This window comes from Pelophylax lessonae (genome assembly GCF_965119305.1).
Source record: "Pelophylax lessonae genome assembly, chromosome: 2".
Lineage (NCBI taxonomy): Eukaryota > Metazoa > Chordata > Amphibia > Anura > Ranidae > Pelophylax > Pelophylax lessonae.
Genome location: NC_138769.1, coordinates 644,774,329 through 644,791,764, shown reverse-complemented (window position 1 = coordinate 644,791,764; position 17,436 = coordinate 644,774,329).

The following is a 17,436-nucleotide window of genomic DNA, read 5'->3' as shown; positions in this document are numbered from 1 at the left end:
CCATTCTGAAGCTTCCCTCCAACCACTTTGCATATTATTTTATATATACTGTGATTCTGTACTTGTTAAATATGCTGCAGAAATCCCCCTCCACTAAGTCTGGCTGCAGCCATTTTAACTGTGGGCGACTGAAGCTGCTGCCTGTTCACTTCCTGGATTTAAAGAGGCACACAGACACAAACACACACACATTTACAGACAGACATACACACTCACACCACTGCTTGCCTGCACATTTCTCCTCTCTCGATGAATACACATGGATTTCTGCTGTTATCTCCGCCGTCATCCAACCCCCTCCAGCTTTGCAGCTCTCATTGGCTCTCCTATGACTCACCCCTCCTCTCTTGCTGGCAAACGTTTACGAGAGTTAGAGAGAACTGTGCATGATGTCATTTGCCTAGGCTAATTACCAAAGAAAGGGGAACTGGGCTTTATAAGGTATTTACTGGCAGAAAGAAAAAAAATGGTACTATCCAAAGTTAACCACTTTCCACAAACCAACATACTTATACGTCGGCTTGAGGAAGTGGTTGTACCGGGGTGATGCCTGCAGCTAGCGGTCGGCTTTCTGATAACAACCCATGTGGCTCAGCAGTTGCTCGCCCGTTATCCCAGGGAGCTAGAGGGAATGTCCCGCCCTCCCGCCACCTTCCGCCGCTCTGCCCAGGTCCCCTGTCCCACCGGGAGACCCGAGTGACCAGCCGCCATGTCCGGCGGCTGGCTAGAGTCGTCAACGAAGCTGGATTCGGCTTCGATCGGGTCTCCGATGAAGTACCCCGGAAGCGGCGTCACAATGTCACTTCTGGATTACTCGGCTGCCAATGGCGCCAATTTAAAAAAAAAAATTGACAGTATTCAAAAATGCAGATTTTGGCATTTTGAATACTTTTTTAAAATGCAGTGGAGGGGTCTGGGGTATTTTAGACCCCAGATCCCTCCATACTGAGTACTTGTCACTACCTGCTACTGTCACAAGGAATGTTTAAAATTCCTTGTGACAGCAATAAAAGCGATCCATTTTTTTTTTTTTTTTAAAGGAACAGTGGAAAAAAAATAGGAACTTTTTTTTTTTTTTATACAAGCGCCCCCATCCTTGTGTGCTTGCACACCAAAGAAAACGCATACGTAAGTTGCGTCCGCAAATGTAAACGGTGTTCAAATCACACATGTGAGCTATCGCCGCAATCGCCAGAGCCAGAGCAATAATTCTTGCAAAAAACCTCCTCTGTAACTCTAAACTGGTAACCGTTAAAATTTTTTAAAGAGTCGCCTATGGAGATTTTTAAGTACTGTCGTTTGCCGCCTTTGCATGAGTGTGTGCAATTTTAAACCGTAACATGTTAGGTATCTATTAACTCGGTGTGACATCATCTTTCACAATATTTGAATAAATTGGGCTAACTTTACTGTTTAAATTTATTTAACTTCAGTGAAGTGTATTTTTTCCCAAGAAATTGCATTTGAAAGATCGCTGTGCAAATACCGTATATATGACATAAAATATTGCAACGACTGCCATGTTGTTTTCCAGAGTCTTTGCTAAAAAAAAAAAAAAAAAAAAGATATATATATATATATATATATATATATATATATATATATATATATATATATATATATATATATATAAAATGTTTGGGGGTTCTAAGTAATTTTCTAGCAAAAAATACAGATTTTAACTTGTAAACAGCATGTGTCAGAAATAGTCTTGGTCCTTAAGTGATTAAAACAACAAGGGCAGAGGATTTCATAGATGGAAAGATGAAAAAATGACTGAAGGTCCATTTGAAATAGGCTTTGTTAGGGTTGAAATTGACTGAGAATTTGCAAAGGATACTGTGAAGTATTCACACCATACTCAATATTACCTGCAGTACCTTTTTTACCAGAATAAATGGAACAACTGAACACAGTTTGCTTTTAAAAAATATACAAAAAAAAATCCCCAAGTTCCAATCCAGTTAGTCAGCACAAAAAACTCAATTAAACTGTTTCCAACAATTAGGTCAAGACACCCTATCTCCAATGTTGACCTCTATCTCTATACTTTATGAGCGCCCAACCATAAAACCTACAGTATATATATATATATACTGTATATAGTGATGGAAAAACTAAGCCCAAAATTAACTCTGAAGAAAAATCTCCTTGACCACTTGAGGATTTTAGACACAGAAGATTTGCCCTAAACAATTTCAACAAAGTTTCTCTTCTGCATCCTGCTTCTCTTCCCCTGTTGCCAATTCCTTGCTGCTAATACTAGCAATTTTGACTGTAAAAATGACAACTGAAAATTTAGGTAAAGCTGCTCCCGTGTAAAATGACACTTGCAGATAATCTGCAAGTGCCATTAAGTAATACAGCATATTGTGCATGACATCAGTTTAAAAACCTTGCATTCTTTTTGTTATTTAGAAAGTTTTTAAATTGTTAAAACTTTTAAAGAGACCCTGGCACATTGCCTTTTCATAAATTCAACATGTGGCTACCTACCTATAGTGATGCTTTGCTCAAGCCTAGTGACCAATCACTAGTCTGAACCCTGTCATATGATGAAGTTGGGGATGTCACTTGCTGTAAGCCTGGACGCCAGTATTTTGATCATTTTCAGCAGCTGAAATGGAGGAAGAAGTTGCAGCAGAGCACCAGAAAGGGGGGTATAACTTAGGGGGTGTGTTTTACAGGCCATGTGACTTTGCCCTGAATGCGCAAGATGGCAGGGTCTCTTTAAGTGCTCAAGCAGATTTTAATAGTGAGTCTGCATACTGCTGCAGACACATTTTATTGGAGAGGATTTGTTTCAGAAAACTAAAAAATACACTGATAATTCTACAACTTTTATAAGATACACGCGATGCATGACTTTCTAATATAAAATGTCTTTGAATTATGTTCTCTGTAATCTTGCAGTTATACGTCTTTCTTTCAGCTTGGTGAGGCCACTAATTAGTTCTTATATAATAAGCCATCTGTGTAGATGTAATTAAAGGCATTATAGCAAAAGCAAACATGTTGTGCATGGGAATTTTTTGCCAGAACTTTGTCCTGTGTAAATGAAATCAATGTTCTCGGGTTTGTCCTTGCTGAGAAAGAGACAGCACAATAGCGAAGTGTTAAATGTGGCTTATGTTCTAGTAAGATTGTATATATTTGTGAATGCCAGCAGTATAAACTAAATGACTCCACTTGCAACATTTGTTGAATGTGAAATACAATACCATACTTGTTGTTAAAAAGGACTGCCGCTCAAAGTGTTTAAAGGCGAACCCCAGTCAGGGTAAACATCACCAGTAAATTTACATAATATCAGGGAATGAGCAGTTTGTTGTCACTGATGCAAAACAGCAGTACTGCCCAAGCTTGTAGTAGGATAGGGATCGTGTGGTAGTCATCACGTCCTCCATGTTTCCCTCCTTTTTGGGTGCCAACCAAGAGTCACATGAGAGGCCTACCCCGGGATGGATTGTTCTGGATAATGCTTTGTAGAGGTCACCGCACTACACATGGGATACCTTTACTTGAGCCGCTGTCACAACCCAGGCAGATGATCAAACATTAACGAACTCCAGTAAACTCTCTTGATGTACTAAACGTCACCAGAGTTACTTGTGCATTTGGAAGAGACACACAGAGCCCTTGCTCTCCCCACCTCTCCAGCATATAACCACACCTCACTCCCAGTAACAGTATGGGGTCCTGCCATGCACCTAGCGAGGACTCCATGTGTGCACTTCACTTAACTCTTTCTCTTCCGTACCTGTGTACAGGATCAGGGCCCCGTTGCTATGGGAGATTGATCACAGCCAAAGGCATGCTGGCAACATCGCCATGACTGCAAGAGGCTATCTCACCTGCCACATGTGCTTGCTTACGACTGGGTGCTAGAGAAACCTTTGTTACCCTTGGTAACCACTGTATTTTTACACTATATTATAGGTGAGGGAGGGCAAATAATTTGCACTACCTACACCTATGGGACAGTGACAGACCTTAGAATATAAAAAGCAAGTAAAAATCAGCGCTATACTCTCAATGAGGGGGACCACTCGTTTTATCTACAACCGATGATCTCAAAGACTGTGTTTCTCATTTATAACATTCATCGGGTCGCTTACCCCATTTTAGCGCACAAGTTTACTCTTTTTACTTTTTAGACCTTAGAATATAGTGCATTTTAATAATTAGGTACTACTAATTTGCATATGTTTTGTAATTGGTTAAAAATATAAATGTCAAATTTAAACGGTTATTGCAGGAGCTGGAAGAGTATATAAGGCAATAACTGCGTCATCAGTTCAGCAGTCGGCGGGGACAGCAAGAGAAGATTGTATCAATATGCAGTCGTTGCTTCGGAGTATAATGGAGAGAGCTGGCGTTGCGGGCGGCGATGAGTGAATGCGCCGCTGCCTTTCTATTACTTTGGATTTGGGCCCTGTTCTTGATCCTCCTCTTCCGTTGTCTACTCCAGCATTTTCCCCCTCTGACCCGTCAGTGTATCCTCCTTCTTCTCATCTGCCTGCAGTTCTCCCGGATGTCTGGTCCCTGTCGCCGCTGGCTATGTTCTCCTCTGAATGCCAGTTTCCAAGAGAAAACCCTGGGCCATCTTCATCCGCGGGCGCATGCGCAGTTCCCTTTTCTAGGAGACATAGGAGACAGGGGAAGAGACTTTGCCAGTTCGGATCCCCTTCTCCTCCTCACCGCTCTGCTGCTGGAAAAAAAGGGAGAGAGCGGTCCAATAAAGAAGGACGTTCAATCAATAGAAAACTTACTCTCCCTAGATCCTTTTTATGAGGATTCACCCCCCCCCTCCCCCACATTCTTCTTCTTCAAAGAAGAAGAAGGTATATATATAATAAAAAATATATTATATATATATTTTAAAAAAATATATAGTATTAATTCTAAACTACACATACATATACACAAAATTAATTAATTAATAAATTAAAAGATATGAAAACATACCTCATAATATGATAAAATGTCATTATGTTCACTCACGCAATGATGCTATAAATATACTATTAACCACTTAAGGCCCGGAAGATTTTACCCCCATTCCGACCAGGGGGTATTTTGCGATTCGGCACTGCGTGACCTTAACGGACAATTGCGCGGTCGTGCGACGCTGTACCTAAACAAATTTGGCGTCCTTTTTTTCCCACAAACAGAGCTTTCTTTTGGTGGTATTTGATCACCTGTGCGATTTTTTGATCACGCGCTATAAACAAAAAAAGAGCGTCAATTTTGCAAAAATAGCAATATTTTTCACATTTTTTTATATGAAATTTCCCCCCAAAAAATGTAAAAATCAAAATTTTTTAACATTTTCGGCCAATTTGTTTTATGCTACCTATGTTTGGTAAAAAAAAATCGCAAAAAGCGTATTTTGATTGGTTTGCGCAAAAGTTATCGCGTTTACTAACAAAGGGAAAGATTTTTGTAATTTTTGTTGTTTTTTTTTTTTAACGCGTAATGGCGGCGATCTGCGATTTTTTTTGCGGTACTGCGACATTGGGGCGGACAGATCGGACCCTTGACTGACATTTGTGACACTTTTGGGGTTACCAGTGACATTTCTACAGTAATCAGTGCTATATATATGCACTGTTACTGTAAAAATACACTGGTAGTGAAGGGGTTAACTTTATTTGGGAGGGAGGGGCTGTGTGTATCCCTAGGGGCGTGCTTTCTACTGTGATTGACTGTGGCTTGAGCTGTAAGGACACTGATCAACGGATCTACATACTAGATCCGTGTGATCAGTGTCTTTACAGCGAGGAGAATGACAGGTGGCTTGTTTACACAAGCTCCCTGACATTCTCACTCTCCCCCGCCGATCGCCAAGTGACCGGCGGACATCGGGTCCGCTGGTCACACGCGTGGGGGGGTCCGTGTCCACGCGGGAGCGCGCCTCCGGCGGCGCGCGCTCGCTCCCTAGACCCTCACAAGCTAGTGACGTAGCCCTACGTCACTTTGCCTGTGAGGGGCTGACTGCCGACGTAGATCGGCGTTAGGCAGTCGGCAAGTGGTTAATATTTTTTAAAAAAATTAAATGTTTTTTTTTTTTTAATTGTTAAAAGGATATACCAGTGTATATCCATACACGAGGTTTAGTTCTATTACACCAGTAGTGTACGGTCAGATGATAGTGTTCACCTCCAGTTCCTCGTTCAATCCCCCCGGGGACATGGACCCAAGCGAGAATATCCAGAAGGTTTCTTGCCTACAAGGACCATAATGTGAGTGCATCCATATGTGTTGTGTTGTTTATTAATAAAGCGTTATCATCCAAGGTCGGCGTGCGCTCTCTTTCCTATATTGCAGCTCTGTATAGGAGCAGCTACTGAAGCTGCTATGTTAGGATTATCTGCTCCTGTTATTCAGTGTATTCCTGGGTGGAGTTCTAATTGTTACCTTTTTTATGTGAGACCTAATTTTTCTGTTTAATTTGCGGATGTAAAACACCACATCTGGATTGTAGCCCACTCTTTCGTTTTCTGGGCCTCCCATCGTGCGGCTCGCAGAATTTATGGTTCCAACTTGGGCCTACAACTGGATTTATTTCAAGTTTGGTGGTATGAAACGGGGAATGGAATGGTTTGAATTGTGTGAATCTTTGTCTCTTCTGTATCTGCATTGGCCTCCTCCTTCAATTATCATTATTCACTTGGGGGGCAATGATATTGGTTCCCAAAGAACTTTGGATATTATTTCTCGAATTAAATTAGATTTTATACAGTTACATTTAATTTTTCCTCATACTATCCTGTTTTTTTTCGGAAATCATTCCTTAACTAAAATGGTCTATATTACCTGAATTGCGGTTTTGCCAGAAAATCTGTAAGCGTATTAATAGAGCGGTAGCTAAATGTATGCCTACTATTCAGGGTTTATCCTATAGACACGTTGACCTTGAAAGCGATTTACCGGGTTTTATTTTGCTCAGATGATGTTCATTTATCCGAAATTCCTTTGGACATTTTCAATCGGGGCATTCAGAATTGTATTGAACTGGCCTTGGTTCGGGTGGGGTGCAAGAGTCATTGTATGTGAGCCTGGCGTGTGGGATGGTTTATTGTTAAATGGTATTAACTCGAGTTGTAATGGCTGAGTTTAAAAAAATGGTTATCTTTTGGTATAAGCTGGTATTTGTTTAAGGTTTAATAAATATTGTTGGTGTATATTACATACATTTTTGGATTTGATATTATTGCCAATAATAAAGGTCCGTGGCCAGTTTAATCCAGTTATTGGTGTTGTGTATTATTATATTTAAAAAATGTAATTACATTTTAAGTGTTTTTTATAATAAGGTTCTGTCTACAGTCCCATATAAGGTGAAGGAGGGCAAATAATTTGCACTAGCTACACCTATGGGACAGTGACAGACCTTATAAGATAGTGCTTTTTTAATAATTAAGTACTACCAATTTTGCATATGTTTTGTAATTGGTTAAAAATGTAAATGTCAAATTTAAACGGTTATTGCAGGAGCTGGAAGAGTATATAAGGCAATAACTGCATCATCGGTTCGGCAATCGGCGAGGACAGCAAGAGAAGATTTCCCACCCTCCCTTTCATTTCACGGTCCTTTTTATGTTGCTTTAAAGCCCCTTTCTATTGAAAGGGAACAGTTTGTTGTTAAATGGTATTAACTCGAGCTTTAATGGCTGAGTTAAAAAAATGGTTATCTTATGGTATAAGCTGGTATTTATTTAAGGTTTAATAAATATTGTTAGTGTATGTTACATATATTTTTGGATTGGATATTATTGCCAATAATAAAGGGCCACAGCCAGTTTAATCCAATTATTGTTATTTTGTTTTATTATATTTAAATATTACATTTTAAGTGTTTTTTATTTTAAGGTTCTGTCTATGGTCCCATAAGGCTGGGTTCACACATGTCCAGCTGTGGTTTGCAGTCGGGAGTCCGGTGCGTTTCTGTTCAACGGTTCAGGTACAATTCAGATGCAAATTTTTTGCCAGAATTTGCACCTTAAGCAGACCCACAAATGCACAGGACCCTTTTCAAAACCACACCGTGGCCGCCCCCGGACATGTGGGAATCGGCTTCATTTAAAGCCAGTCACATTCATATGTTATGCGAATTGGATGCTGGTAAGAACGCATCCAATTTGCATGTATGTGAACCCAGCCTACCTCTTGTACTGATGTCTTCATACCCCAATGTACTTAGTGATCCAAGCTGTAGACTACGAGGTTGATTTACTAAAACTGGAGAGTGCAAAATCTGGTGCAGCTGTGTATGGTAGCCAATTAGCATCTAACGTTAGCTTGTACAAATAAGCTTTGACAAAAAAACCTGGAAACTGATTTGTTTCTATGCACAGCTGCACCAGATTTTGCACTCTCCAGTTTTAGTAAATCAACCCCCATGTGTGTCAGTTACTTGCATTGCACCCCTTGAGTAACATCAGATAAGGCAAAGGCAAAGTTTCAAATATTTTACTTGAAAAATAAGTTAACATGATGACAGAGACAATCAATGGTATGCAATTGTGCCAACGTTTCCTAACATTCCTAGTCCCTAAATTTAGGCTTGTAGCTGCCTCAGCATATCTGTTCAATCAAAAGTCCAATACTTGCTGAGTCCATGTCTGTAATTTAGCTCTGACTTTAGCATGACTCCAGTATGGGCATCAAGTGAGCCTGGCAAGGTGGACCAGGAATAAACTGATCTTCTTCTCTTTCCCCTTACTTCTCTCCGCACCATCTCATTATCACTCCCCCCAGATCCAGACCTCCACCCCTTTTATATCAGACAGGAGTGGGGGTTCGGACTCTGTGAAAAACCCGGGAATTGCAGTTAACCCCTAAATTCCCGCTGTGGTATAAGTAACCACTACCTGCCTTCAAGCTGAGTACTGTCCCTAATTAAAGAAGAAGATGGATAGGGAAAGGAATTTGATTTATATTGGTCTTTGTTTTGCCCAGTGGCTTGTTCAGAATGGTTACCAGATTTTACCCTACTGACAATACCCACTTTTAACCACACAGATAAAACCACACTAAAGGGTTAATTGTGTTTTCTTGCTGTATATTCTTCTCTATTTGTTATGCAACTATGCTTGATTCATATTTATAATATCTTGTTTGTTCAAATATGTCTGACTCTGCAGAAATATGTTTCACATGAGAACATCTTGATTGGTAAGTTTGTAATGGGAATATTCTAACTTGTGTAGTATACCAAAACATATAATGTGACCGTGCGTCTGAAACAAAACCCCTTATTGTGAAATCAATCTCCCTGTTGTTCAAGTTGTATATATGCTCGGGACATTTCCTGAAATAAATGAACATGCTTTGACTTTACTTCATTGTCCAAGTCTCTGTGTGTTCACGAGGCCTTGTAGGGAGCTCCCCAACCATCCGTTTCTGAAAGTCCCCAACAAGCTGGTGTCAGGGTGTGGGATGTAGGATCTAAGGTGAGTGAATTATACCTTATTTTTGGCGCATTCTAACACCTTAGCTCTGATAATTTTTTTGCTTTATAAGAACCACGGGCCATAAAATTATTTTAACGGGACAGATATAAAAGATCTGTTTGATACAGATCAGGTTTCGCTCTGCATACAAGTTTTGCAGAAGCTGCGAAGAACCTGTGTTTGGAACACAGCAGGTTTTGATGGCTGGGTAGCTCCCATTGTGTACACATAGGCTGTATTATATGCTGCATGCTTAAAGTTATAAGCTATATATGTATGCATAAGAATTATATGGGAATGTGTGCTCTGATGCTGCATTCTTGTGGTTGACTTGATTGTCGGATGTTTCTGTAAAATAAGATTTCTACAGCCAATCCCAGGGAGAAGCGAGTCTTTGTGAGACACGGGGGGCCGGATTTAAAGAAACTGCAGCTTCAAACATCTATGACGTGTTTCAGTTTCGCCGCGGTCAAATCAATTAACTGGCGCTGCGGCGAATTGGCGAGTAAAACAGCAATAATGAATTCCGCCGTCAGCGGGATTCACTTACGATCGCGGCTTCGCCAATTCGCAAACTTATGTCTTCGTGCTTATAGCAGTTTCACATAGCGATGTGGGCTAGTGGATTAGTGCACACATCACATGTCTGTAATTCATCTCCCTCTGCTGTAGGTTCGAGGCTTACCATCTCCACCTACTTTTTTTATTTTCTTTTTTTGTTTATATTGCTAAAATGTAACGGATTACATCATATATATTGCTAAATAATGTTACACTCAGAAGCGCTTGCAAGCTTACACCATTTTAAGTGTTTTTTTGATCTTGTCTGTGTGTCGAATCGATCTTATGAAGGAAAGTACCAAAGGCAAGTGACCAAACCCCTACCCTACTTCAGGGCAAGATGAAACCTCACAATTTTACCATGGTCTTCTTCCCACATTCCATACAATGTTTAGTTCTTTAGCTATATGTGCTTTTTAGCCTTAACACACTCCTTTTTTTCCACCATACAGCTTTATTCTGCACAATAGCTAAGTGCTTTGCAACTTCACTGCAGTTAACAACGTCATGGGTTCAAATCACATCACTACACTTGGGATCTCTTTTCACTCTCATTTTTTTTAACAGTTTTTTTAAACTATCTTGAATTTGGGGGGGGGGGGGGGTCCTACCCAAATTTCAAGCACATCAATGGAAACAACACAATTTTGATTTTATGAGTGTGGTCCTAGTTTTATCGAGATGCAATTCTTTACATATTTACCATGGTTCTTACAATTTCTTGACCAATAAACATAGGTGTCTGATATTGGACTCTCTCCATATTTCAACAACACAGACCCTCATAGTCCAACACTACATTTGCCTCACACCTCAACACAACACTGTCACATCCCTACTCTACATTACAACCCCTCACATCACCAGTACAAGCAGCATGCAAAGTGCAAAACTCCGGCCTTGGCAGCTTAATGGGCCATACACTAACAATTTGTCTAGACTTTTTCCTGTAGACTTAACCAAACCATATAATATAAGCTCAAACCTCAACACTTTCAATTTGGATGCAATCAGGCAGGCCCTTGCACTACATAGAAAATGTCAATCTGAAGGATAAAGTCTTCTCTAAATCTTACAGTGTGGATGGCCCTTTTGTCTGTAGGCACCCACACAAAACAAAAAAACACATGTTCAATTCTAATGTATTTATTTATTTGAGAATGACAGCAGAAGGAGGGATGCAGCAAAAGAATATTGTCACTCTCCAGTCCGTGTGCCTTTACAGCGCCAGACCACGATCTTTGCTCCATGGCTACGGGATTCTGATGTCTTCCACAACTTCCGGCAGAGTTCAGAATCCATTCTGCACCTCTACCAGCTCATAGGGGACAGGCATGGCAAGGTTGCTGGTCAGCTTCCAAGCCACTTTCGAAGTTCCAGGGTGTTCATGTTGGTCATTGGCCATGTGCCTTACCAAATATCCACTGACCACAAAAGAAAATGAGTGGAGTCCATCAAGGTGGGTTTCTACCACCTACACCCGCAAGCAGTACCACTCCTGGAAAAATAAAACAAAGGATAAGACATTTCATAATGAAAATCACATCTTAATGCCTGTTTGCTTCATTCTGAACTTCATTTAATTTCGACATCACGAGTGAAATAACACATTTTATGCCAACTTACACAAACCAGAAATCATTAATGTAAACATTTGAATACACACCTGTGACGCCAGACAGCCCATCACCACAGGCTTCCCATGGTACGTGCCATGATTCCAAGATGTTGATGTTCTGGAAAATTACAACACCATAAGATACCAAGCAGCCGTTCATGTTATCAATAACTACACAGGTGGCATAGACACAAATAAACACCTGCCAGCTCTTCTCAGCCCTTTACACTATTCACAATACCAACATGTTTATGGTTAGAGGTGCATGTTTTTGCTCAAGTAACACAATTTTACCAATGTTGACTACACTTTATCTACAATGGCAAGTGTCATTGGCAGATGATAATCACCCTCTGTCTCCCTGTGAGTGGCACCTCTGCTAACTAGCTAATTAATACACATGCCCTATCTTGACCGGTTACAGTACTTACATGTAAAGTGGCTAGCAACCAGGGTATTCCGGGTGGCCATACCGGCAGCGGTGCTCCGCCGCCTGGGGGCCGCCGGCTGACGGACCTCTGGCTCCCTCTCCTCCGTCAGCTCCCAAGAATCATCCCGGGCAACGCACATGTTGTGCAACACGCAGCACGCCAGGATGATCTTGGAAGCCTTTGTAGGAGAGTACAGGAGTTCACCCCCAGGCCGGGCCAAGCAGAGAAACCGGGACTTGAGAAGACCTATGGTCAACTCAATGATACTCCGGCTTCTCCGCAAGGCCCTGTTGTAATTCCTCTCTGCTGGGCCCTGGGGGTACCTGATTGGAGCCATCAGCCACGTCAGCTGCGGGTAACCAGCATCCCCTGAAAAATAAGAAAAATATACATTAGTTCTTCCTATCATGTGACTTTAGATGACTCCTCAAAATGGGAGACAATTAGGCATTTTACTAAACAACCTGCTCGTCTGTTTGCAAAAAATCATATGAAACATCTCAACTCTGTCTAACTGCCTAAATCACTAATACAAATGGGAAAAAGGACACACAAAGTGGTGGGTTTCTCTTGCAAGTTCCAACTTGGCCCCTATTTTGTTCCTATTACATTAGCCTAGGTCTTACTTCTGGAATATATCTGCAACTAGAGTGAGGAAACCAATATTGACTCACTTATGCAAAGTACTTTGGGGATATGGCAATACCATTGGAATCATTTGTAGGTTTTCTTTGGGTGGCTAGAGGACACCATTTACACATTGGTTAACCACCTTCATTGGACTCAAAGACAACTTTGCAAATCTTTCTTTTGTGAGCTGCTAAGCTGCTGATCTGGTTGTGTGTGAACAGCCTGACAACTCCTAACACATCCATTTTAGGTAGGCTTTGCTTAAATCAGGGTGTACACCGATGTAGCTTATTCCTATGTCTATGTAATCTTACAGTTTATGTTGTTAAGACAAAATACTTTACCAATAAGCCACCCTTCGGGCATTTGTCCACTTTCAAACACCTCGTACAGAGTACTTGTTCTTAACATACTGGAATCATGGCACGACCCTGGGTGACCAGTGTTGACACTCATGATGCGCTGTTTGGCGTCACACACTAATTGGACGTTCACGGAGTGGTACTGCTTGCGGTTCCGGTATTCACTTTCGTGGCTCCTTGGGGGCCTAATGGCTATGTGGGTGCCATCGATTGCCCCTAGGATTTGCGGCATGTGTGCCCGCCGGTAGAAACCCAACTTGACTTCATTCCACTCATTTTCATTCTGTGGCCAGTGGATAAAATTGGGCACTATATCCACTATGGCATTAATGACCAACATGAACACCCTTGAAACTGTGGGCTGGCTAATGCCCATGATACTTCCCGAAGTGGCTTGGAAGCTGCCACGCCCTAAAATATACAAAGTGGCCAGCAATCTGGCCATGCCGGGCACCGCATGGCCGCGCTGTGTGTCCGGGTCAATTTTCTCTGCTATGAGCTGGTAGAGGTGTAGAATAGTTCCTCGCTCGAGCCGGAACTTCCTCCTGACATCAGAATCCCGCAGCTTGTCCAAATAGATCCTTGGAGCAAAAATGCGTGGCTGGCGAGGTAAGGGCACACGGACTGGAGGTGCTGCTGCTGGAGGTGCTGCTGCTGCTGCTGCAGCTTCCCCACCTTCTGCTGCCTCCTGTGCCAGGGCCTCCTCAAACAAGGCACCGATAAATGCCAGCATTGCACCATCTAATGCGTCTGGGATATCGTCCTCCATTTTGAACGCGCAAATTCGCGAATGCGCAGATATATATAGAAACGGCCGCTAATTATCACACCTGTGAGCCAGCTATAAAAGGAGCACATGGCCAATATGGCTGCTGGATGTTATAGATCGATGTTTCTTATGTGCTAGCAAGACCCTGTGACCCACAACCTACATTATCTGGAGGTAAGACAATTGTATCTCTCTCTCCCAAAAAAAAGGAAGGAGAGAATTTGTACTTATCTTGGGTGTGCTTAAGTTGTCTATGGTGAATCCCCTCCAACCCACAATAGCTTGGGAACCCCTCAAGTGTCTTTTAATCATTGGCAGTTGGCCCCATGTGCATGTGGTTTGGACATGTGTTTTCTCATGTTTGTTAAAGGTGTGCAGTCTAGATTTGGCATCTAAACCTGCCCCCTTACCTTCCCAGCTTCCAAAGACACCATTTTTGCTTTCCTGATAACTGTAATTTATTATGGGCACGTATGTAGGTCATGCGATTTCTCATGTATGTTTAATGTTTGCAGCCTCCTTTTGCCTATAAAGGATTACACCACCCCCCCTCCACCAAGTCTGTTTGTGCCATTAGGTAAGTGTTTGGAGGGCCTTGTGTGATTTGTACCCATATGCGTTTTCTTATGTGTTTTTTTTTTCCATTTCTTTGCAGCCTCTTCTGCTCTTTGCCGCCACCACCACCACCACCACCACCACCACTGTGTTTGTGCCATTAGGTAAGTGTTTGGAGGGCCTCGTGTGATTTGTACCCATATGCGTTTTCTTATGTGTTTTTTTTTTCCATTTCTTTGCAGCCTCTTCTGCTCTTTGCCACCACCACCACCACCACCACCACTGTGTTTGTGCCATTAGGTAAGTGTTTGGAGGGCCTTGTGTGATTTGTACCCATATGCGTTTTCTTATGTGTTTTTTTTTTCCATTTCTTTGCAGCCTCTTCTGCTCTTTGCCACCACCACCACCACCACTGTGTTTGTGCCATTAGGTAAGTGTTTGGAGGGCCTCGTGTGATTTGTACCCATATGCGTTTTCTTATGTGTTTTTTTGTTCCATTTCTTTGCAACCTCTTCTGCTTTTTTTGCCACCACCACCACCACCGTGTTTGTGCCATTAGGTAAGTGTTTGGAGGGCCTCGTGTGATTTGTACCCATATGCGTTTTCTTATGTGTTTTTTTTTCCTTTTCTTTGCAGCCTCTTCTGCTCTTTGCCCACTACTACCACCACCACCACCACCAAGTCTGTTTGTGCCATTAGGTAAGTGTGTTCTGTAACTGTTCACTAATTATACTGTATATGAAGAGCAATCTGCAAATCCTGTTTTTTCTGTTTTCTCTTTTGTCATTTCAGATTTAGGAGTTTGGGGCTCTTTGCTGCTGCTGGACAGCCAGATTCTCTGCCCACCTCGTGCTCCCATGGCCCCACCCACTGGAAGGATGAGAAGGGGCAGGGTGGCCAGGGTGGCCAGGGTGGCCAGGGGGGGCAGGGGGGGCAGGGTGGGCAGATCGTCTGGCTCTGGTGTGAGGGAGGCTCCAGCTGTATCCATGAGGGAGTCCACCATCCCCATCCCGGAGGAGGAAGCCGGGGGAGGTGGTAACACACCAAGTGGACAAGCTGGCTCTTCTGACAGTAGTCCTGGAGCGGGTCCGTCCACCAGAGTCAGCTTGTCCACATTATCCCGGCTTCCCCGTTTCAACCACAATCAGTGCTGTGCCCTGGTCCACGCCTATATGGCCAGATATCAGGCGATACATGGGACCAGGGCCGCGTCTTACTCAGTAACAGAGAAGAACAGATTGTGGGATGAAATCCGGGATGCTGTAAATGCACTGGGTGAAGCACCTCGCCACCGTGACAGTGTGCGGAAGAAGGTCAACGACATCTGTGGGTCCGTTCGGAAGAAGCTAATTGCATGGGCTGCGGAGGGTCTTTATGACCGACAAGGTCGGCTGGATGAACGTGCACGAAGTTCTCTCTGGGATTATCAATTACCTTTCTTGAACATCATAGGACCTGATACCATCTTTACCAGAGAGTACTTAGATTCGGATGCTTTGCACCGAGGTAGGATATTATCTTGGATGTCAATTGTGTGAGTTGTTTGGAAAAGATTAACTACTATCCTATGTGTGACATTAATAGAATGTGATACTTGCCCTTCCAATTGTCCTTTTTTTGTTTTCCCCAACCTGCAATTTGTTCATCTGTAGCACAGATCTCAGCCCCTCCACAGCCCATGCAGCTTGGCGAACCAGACGGACTCACAGGTGTTGACATCAGTGCTGACCCTCCTCCTGGTAGGTCCAATATCATACTGTGCCAAACAATGTAGATGTTTTTTTTTTTCCAAGATAGCTCATATTGCTATGTCCTTTACAGAAGATCCGCAGCAGGGAACACACCCAGTGCAGCTAGGCCTGGAGGAAGGTGTTGGTATGTCTAGTCAAATAATGTTTTTTGGAATCTTATTAATCCCATTAACACACATGTTTTTTCTTATGAAAGAGTGTTGCCTTTTAGATGTTTACCCTGCAAAACACAGTTGACAGCATTAATGGGTGCCGTCATTAGTAGGCAGACCAAGCCTTCTTAACCTTTGGGAGGGTTTAGCAAGTGTCCTATGAGCCCAGGAAAGCACTTTTGAATGTTTGGCCTCAATGCTTCATTCATGAAGCTAGGAGGGCAATCTGGCCATAATCATTACTGACTAAGGTTATGTACTAAACATGTTTTTTTTTTTTTGTTTTTAAAAGAACATCAGGCCCCTCTTGACGTTGCAGCTGGAGTTGGATCAGGAGCTGGCGACGATTCTGCATCCAGTGCTGTGGTATGTGATATAAGGGAACAAGGTGCACATGTAACATTTCAATGGTAGCATTGATTTTGGACTAGATGTGGCTTACATTGTGTGCTGTTAAATTAGTGCTATGACATTCTGACGATGCACCAGCACAACAAGAGTTCTATCTTGAACATCAGGGAATTATGTTATAATTTGGTGTGCCACTAATGTTCCAAAAACATCCAGGATCTTTAAAGTCCGGCCCGTCTTTGATTTTCCAGGTCCAAATTCATGGGTATCGTTTGGTTGGGTTGTCCTCTAGCCGATTGATGGCAAGATTTTAGACAACATACGTAGATGTATAAAGTCATTGGTGTAGTAACAGATTTACCAAAAGCATAAACAACCTACCACACCAGGGTTAATTGGGAACACCTTCATGTTGAATCTTTTTTGCCTTTGTCATATTAGTCCTACCAATATAATATGTACCCATTATCAGAAGTGTTGCTAGCTTGGATAATCTTACAATGAACAAGTACTCATTAGAAGCACATCAAACTTTTCAACGTTCTGCTTGGGGTGTTATGTTGTCAAACTAATCTGAAATATTTAGTCATGTTGTTTGATAATGATTTGGTCTATTTCTTCTGCTTTCAGGTAGCCTTAGATGCAGAGGGATTGTCACCTACCCAACTTCGTCCATCTATGCTGGATGTAGCCGAGAGGCTGCTTGATGAGTATCAGGTCCAAAATGAGTTAAGGAGGCGTACTCAGCAATCTACTGAGGCAGTACGTCTGCTCGGGCTCATACAGGAATCTGTAGCA